Source organism: Herpailurus yagouaroundi, unplaced genomic scaffold, assembly GCF_014898765.1.
Source record: "Herpailurus yagouaroundi ecotype Mexico unplaced genomic scaffold, PumYag 195, whole genome shotgun sequence".
NCBI classification, from domain to species: Eukaryota; Metazoa; Chordata; class Mammalia; order Carnivora; family Felidae; genus Herpailurus; species Herpailurus yagouaroundi.
The window spans coordinates 18,087,073-18,094,212 of record NW_024412426.1 but is presented as its reverse complement, the minus strand read 5'-3'; the positions used below and the strand labels follow the sequence as shown (position 1 = coordinate 18,094,212).

The following is a 7,140-nucleotide window of genomic DNA, read 5'->3' as shown; positions in this document are numbered from 1 at the left end:
CTCCTCCACGGACTGGTGTCCCAAGCTACTTTGTTCGAGCTGTGCTCACTGTGCCACGGTGCAAACGAGGCACTTTGTCTCGCTCCCCTGACTCTGGTGCCTGGTGCTTGGCTAGGATTCAAATTCTCCCTCCGCGCACCGGTACTGGGGGAGTGACTCCCCGTGCCATCCGATATGTGGTCCCTGGCTGGCAGGTGCAGGCAGGCTTTGTCCTGTCCCACAGCACTCCAGGGAGGGGATCGCTCTCTCCCACTCTGGACTGCGCCCCTGACCTAGCCACTGAGCCCGGGGCTGGCTCCCCTCCTCCCCAGGTGTGCAATCCGGGCAGCCGGCCCCAGTCTGGAGAAAGCCCGGCAGTTGGATATTGGATCTTTCTCTGTTCCAATTCATGGTTTTTCTCTTATCCAGATACAGTCCTATGCTTCCCCAGCCTCTTTCTCTTCCCTTTGTCTCTCCGCAGAAAGGGATCCCTCCCCTCCATTTGTTTTCTCTCCTCCAGTTCACAATCACACACCTATGGCCTGCCAGGTTGTCCGGGTGGGTCCCTGGAAGCGACTCTCTTTGCTTCCTGGACTCTTGGGGTTCAAAGTCCTTTGGTTTCAACCCCGCTTTGTTTGAAAGATGAGGGAACTTCGGATCCCCCCACTTCTCTGTCATGTGGGCCCCTCCCCGAATTTCTTTACATGTACGAGCTCCTTTAATCCTTACCATAACCATATTATTCTTCTAGAGATGAGTAACCTGAGGCAAGGCGAGGTTAGGTCAAAGGTCACTTGCAAGTAGCAGACACAAACTTCAGATACAGCAATCTGGCTCTAGATGCACCTTCATGCTTCTGGGGCAACTCCTCCACCTCCCATCTCTTCGGTCCTTCTTCCCTTCCAACAACATTCAATGCCTACATTGCTAAGTTGAAGCATATGGACTCCTTCCAGTGCATTATAGTTCTGCACTCTGGAACCTACTTCAGGCAGCAGAGGTGGGGTGGAGGGCAGAAGGAACACTGAGTGTCAGCAGTGACCCATTGGAATAATTCTGTTTCATGGAAAGAATTAAGGTCTGTCCGTTCGATGGCAAAAAAGGAAGGGCAGCACCAAAGGGCGCCCACGGTGCTTTCCTGGTGATGGAGCTCTCCTGTGACTTGTGTATAGGAGGCTCTGGGAAGGGGTGGGATAGGGGGGCACTGGAGTAGAATGCCCTAGATCTGCTATTCTTGCTCTCGGTGTCCTCAGAGCCCTGCCACTCAGAGCTGCAAACTGATGGCGGGAGGAGGCTAGAGGTTGGCAGGGGGATTCTGTCCCTGAGGGTCTCTGCTCATTTCTTCCTATGCCAGGGGTCTTCTCCTATTTTAAAAAATGGTAGGCAATTAAGTCCCATGTTGCTTGAAACAGAAAAAAAAGAGAGACTTTAGAAAATCTCTTGCAAATCCAAAGAGCCAGCTCCTGGCCAGGAGACATGCAAACTCTTTTAATAACCTTTTTCTGGATCTACTTAAATGGAAACAGTCACCAGTATTTTTAGCTGCTGTGTAACGGATGTAAAAAAGAAGGGGGAAATGTGTACGTTTTTTCTTCCCTAGTTAGAATAAGAAGGAATTGCTCATTATATCTTAACTGAGTCACTGCCGGGAAGACAGGGAAACACCCAGGAGTCCCCATTGGCTCCTCCTCTGGCCTGGATGGGATTTAAATCCAGGGAGGGAAGCTGAGGAGGGGAGAGAAGGAGGGACAGAGAAGCACCAAGCTCTGCAGCCCGAGGGGCCCAGTCCCTGGGGGAAGTGTTGGAAGTGGTGCCCAGCAGCCTCTGAGGTAAGAGGTCCTGAGGGCTTTACCTGTGAGCGGGAGGGTGATGGCCAGCTGGGCATGAGCTCCTGAGCTGAAAATCCCAGGCAATGTCATTGCCTAAACCTAATTAGGAAATATTTGCCAGGACCCAAGTAACATGTCCTTAGTCAGCAGTATACTGGATACCCGACAGGGACTGAGTACAATCACCTTCCTACCTGGCCACGTGCAGTCTGTGTTGTAGGGGAATTTCTGCCTGGAGTAACAGATTTTTACATTCGATATTTCCTTTAAGTTTTTCGTGCCTTCTCATCTCTTGTTTCTTTGCGGGCTTTTTTTTTTTTCTTTATTACAATGTCAAAGCCCTCATTTTTTGGTAAGTTTTCTTACATCTCACTTTTTAATAAAATCCTGAAACAAAGCTTTCATTTTCGATGTGATCAGGAAACTATCCTAACATTCCCCTTTTTTTGAAATTTGGATATGCCAAGTAAGATGATGTTTGCAAATGCACTTAAGAGCTTTGAAGTTTTTTCAAACATTTAATTTTATAGGTTTTATTTCTTATTTGTATTTATTTCTTATTTTATAGGTTTTATTTCTTATTTATAACTTTCCCCCAAATTCCCATGCCATGACCCTTGAAATGCCTTGAGAACACCCATATTAAAGCATTTCAAGAAACTATGTGCTGGACTAGTTCTCGGGGGTCTTTTTATTTATGTACCTATTTATTTATTTTTGTGGTCAGGAGAGACCTGAGGAAATGGAGAAGGAATGAATGAGAACAGTCACCTAAAAACACAAAACTGGAGTTGCTGACATGAGCATTTAAAAAAGAACAAATCCTAACATAAAAATAACAAAGTAGGTTAGCCACAGTGCCTAATGCCCATAGTCTCCTCCAGGAGCCAGAGAACCACTGAGGTAGCAGGTGACACGTGCTTAGCCACGGCCATAGACAGGTGGCTGCCGAAGCACAGGATCTGCATGGGAAGAATTGGTGTTTTTTGGCATTTAGATGTTTGTTGGAGACTCAGAGTCAAGGTGACAATGCTGGGAGACAATCTCCGGAAGAAATAGAAAGTATTAACATCAGTTACCATTTTTTTTCCTAGGGGTACTCCCCTGCTCTCCCAAACCATTCTTTCATGCAACTTTGAATCCTGCTATGTCCCCAAATTTGTGGCTGCAGCTGACTGCTAAAGGAGGGGAAATTACACAGGATGACTTCAGATCGTCTTGTGGCTTCTGGTTTCTATTCCAGCACCGTTCTGTGGTTTGAAATATAGGGTAGACTGAGGTCTGCTCCTGAGAAGGGGCCTGTAGAAATCATGCCCAGATCCAGTGGAAACTCTTGTCCATCCACCACTCATTCCAGAGCCTTGGCTCCTATAGGATCTGGATACAGATATGAGATCATGGTTTAGGTTCCATAGCAGCATCTGGGGCCACCAGTCAGCAAGCTGGTGATGCTAAGATCTCAAGCCTGATCCCCGAATAGGCTTTGCAGGGTCTCACCACAGTAGACTCGCTGTTAATGTCAACCAGCCACTGTCTGAATAAGTGCTGTTGGTCTCAAGGAGAGACCCAGAGCGTGCGGATGGAACTCACCCTCTTTGGAAGAAGGCTGGAACTTTAAAATTATTTCAATCTGTGGAAAACCACACGTTAAACCAAAGATAGGAAAAGCAATATTTTCATCATACACCTCTCTTCATTATCATTCAGCTGAAACAGAGTTTGTCATGTGAAGCCCTCTACACCTGTGTGTCTAACGTGATGCTTAGGCATTCTGGAGACTGGGTGTATGGTTGGATGTGGGGGAGGCAGGTCTCCGAATTTATGCCCTTGTGCCCATTTTATCTTCTCACTATGCACGAGCCTGTGCATTCCAGTGAAAGTAAAAGGAAGGGCTTTATATGAGGAAGGAATTCATTCCCATGGTGTCAACGGACATCTTTGCCTTTGCCTGATGCTCAGGAAAAGCTTTAGAAGAGCTTAGCACAGAGCCTGGCACATCATAAGAGCTTAGAAAGTGGTAACTACCATTGTCACCACACATTTGAGCTTCCATAAGGTAGACTAATATTCGGTTGATGGAATAAAACAACCACGGCAGCTTGTGACCACCTGTGAAAAGGTGATTGAATGTTGAAGCTGAATCAGAGACACTGTGTGTCAGCTTTTCTAGCTTGTGGTGTATGGGAAGATTAGGTGGAAAGAGCTCTTCAGGAAAAGAGGTCTTGTGTGGCAGTGAGAGTCATCTACAAGGACTTCTTGGGCACTCGCTGGTTGTGGTCCACTGACCCGGAGGAGTGGGCGCACCTAATGATGCCTGAAATGCCACCATATTAAGCCTTATCCCATGAAACCAATTTTTCATTCTCACCCACACTTGGTATCTTCTATCCTGTATAGAATACCTCTGCAGAGGGTTCAGGGTCACAGGGCCTCGAAATAAGTGTTCACATGTATTTAGTTTGTCTGTAGTATGACCTAGCCGAAAGAGTACTGTCTTGTGCATCTCACATGCTCACATTACTAAAAGAGAAAAAGATCCAGAGGTGAAATCGGTAGGCTGAGGACGAGTTGAGCCAGGCACCCAAGAACTTGCTCTCCTGGACTGAGTACTGGGTCAGAAGACCTTGGGGTCACCCAAGGCCCAGGTTGTAGATCACTGGCAGAATATGCCCAAGAGAGTTTGGGGAAGGAGTAACAAATGCCAGGTGACATTTATGACATCAGTGCATCCCTAGTCACCATCTCCTTCACTTTCCTTCATGGTTCAATGATGTCCACCCTGTCATTTGGGGACAGAATATCTTTTTAAGTGACTCTACTGGAAATGGATGATACGATTTTTCTAAAACCCAAAGCAGTGCTCTCATTTGCTTGTGGTTAATTGTAAAAGCAGGATGAGGTAATAAGGGAACCAAAGAAAGCCCTGAATTTAAGTAGAAAGATCTGTAATGGTGGCTAGAAATTGGCTGCCACTCTCTTCGTTGTAAGTCGTATATTTTATTTCCGACCAGGATGTGTGTGCTTCTTTGGAGACAATGAGGTGACATGGAGACCATCAGCCTTAGGATAGGAGAGGACTATCTGGGACTGAGGGTCCATCCTTCTCCTCTGGCCAAGCCTTGGTTGACATCTGCCCCTACAGACAGAAGTCTTGGTCTGCTTTGTGTTTCTTGGGAAGGAAGTTCTCCAGAATTTCATGAGAAGTGATCATGATTTAACCTCCTTGTGGGGGGGAAAACGAATTGTTCTTCTAGGAGATCATCCTTGACACTGCTCAGAGGGAGTACAGGCATAGGATTTAGTTACTGGGCAGTTCATTTTGAAATGAGCACCTGGTAAGCCCTGAGTCTCGTCTCTTCTTTTCTCTTTTCTTTTCTTTCTTTCTTTCTCTTTCTTTCTTTCTTCCTTCCTTTCTTTCTTTCTTTCTTTCTTTCTTTCTTTCTTTCTTTCTTTCTTTCTTTCTTTCTTTCTTTCTTTCTTTCTTTCCAGCAGAAGAACCCCTCTCTTAAATATGATAGGCAAGAGGACATTGGTTTATTTTTCACAGTTGGTATTCTTCTCACTGGATTTTTTTGAGGGGCGGGCAGTACATATAGCAGAAAGATGAAGAACACAGGGAGAGTGGACAGACCTGGTGTTTGATTTCAGCTCTGCTGCTTATTAGCTCTGTGCCCTTGGGCAAGCTAGTTAACCTCTCTGAACACCTGTTACAAAGAATGGTATCAATTGACTCCCAGGATTTTGAGGACTAAGTGAGAATAATATTTATAAAGTACTTGGCAGTCACCACCGTCTAATAAACCCATACACAAAAAACCTAGGGGCGGATTACTACTTGATACACAAAATATTACCTTTGTCAGGACTGTGCTGAAAATACAGAGGGAATCAACACATTCATGGTTACTACCATGCCCGAGATTTACAAGGATGTCCGGCTGAGGAACTCACATATAGATTTTGGGGCTATCTGTGGTTGGTTGGAAATTGAAGTCACAAGGTGGATGTGGCCATCAAGAGAGAATGAATAGAGCACAGATGTAGAGCCCTGTGACATCAGTGTGTCTTTCAGGGCAGAACCAGGACTGTCCATCCAGCTGATGGTAGCAGCACACTCCTTAAAGAGCCTTTCTCGAAAAAGCAATGCCAGGCAGCATTTGTCTTGAGTCTTAGTATGCCTCTGCCTGCCACTTCCCCACACCCCTCCCACCCCTTCTGCAGCCAGAATTAAAGACGAGATTGGAGTCAATGAGACTGATTCTTGTGGACACCTGGTTTCCCGTGGTTTCCTGCAGGCACATTCCTCGCATGTAAACCCCCTTTATCGCAGACATTCCTACAGCATTTACCAAATGATTCCTCAACAGAAAAATCATCCCCATTCGGAAACTTATCCTGCATTTTCCTTGGTGACATTTGCTGCCCTGTCCGCCCCCGCCGCGTTCTGACAGAGCTCTGTCTGTGGTCGGCTATGCATGCTAGCAGCCTTGGTGAGGTCATCCCTTCCTTCTGCTCTTACACAAGGCAAGTCTCTCCTGCCACGTGCTGGAAGGAGAGACAGCAGGCTTCTCCTCTCGCTCATTACACTTGACAGAAGTGCTAGGTCGCAGATCCCTCCCTCCCATCTTCTTTCCAACAATCACCCTGCCCAGGGAAATCTGAGCTCAACTGGGGGAATCCAAGAGGCTGCAATTAGCGAGGACATCTTGTTACAAGCGACAGGCGGCAGAAGGACGGGCGACACGGAGGGCTCATACGAGGGCTTCTGGGGTTTCTCATATTCCAGGCTTCCCAAAACAAACACAGTGAGACTGGGCTTTGCACAGCCTTGCTGCGGTTTATGGCAAGAGTCTGTAGCTGTTTTGCATTCGTGCAGAACTTCTTCAAAAACCCATCTGCGCTCCATTTGCGTCTCAGAAAATAGTGAGCCATGGGGTGGGGGAGGGGTTTGGATGGCAGGAGTGGGCAGAGAAGTCTCAGTCTGCTTTTCTAGCTCCACTGTTGCCTGGGAAGGGGATCTGGGACAGCGAAAACTCCATTCAAAGAAGTTGCTTTGAGATCAATGTGTGTGGTTATTGGGGGTGACAGAGGTGCTCAGGGCTTAAGCTCAGTTAGTGGACACTGTGTAGACCGGTTTGAATCTGCAGCCTTGCACTTCTGCTGCATAATCAAGGGCACATTGCTTGATGTCCCTGAGCCTCGGTCCCCATTTCGGGGAGTGAACACACAGCTATGCGTGTAACTGTGCTACCATTGGGTTGAACTTTTGAAGATAGCAATTGTGAAATATCTTATCTTTTTTGAGTTTTTGCTTATTTATTGAGAGAGAGAG

The 7,140-nt window shown here is 46.7% G+C and overlaps 1 protein-coding gene across 1 annotated transcript in view; it reads left to right on the top strand.

Moving 5' to 3' along the window:
- Positions 1 to 1,728: 1,728 nt before the first annotated feature.
- Positions 1,729 to 7,140, top strand: part of TNN (tenascin N) — a 52,514-nt gene continuing 47,102 nt past the window's right edge. Inside the window, exon 1 of the mRNA XM_040446721.1 lies at positions 1,729 to 1,808. The gene's annotated coding sequence lies outside the window, so the exon portion shown is untranslated. The remainder of the gene's footprint in view (positions 1,809 to 7,140) is intronic.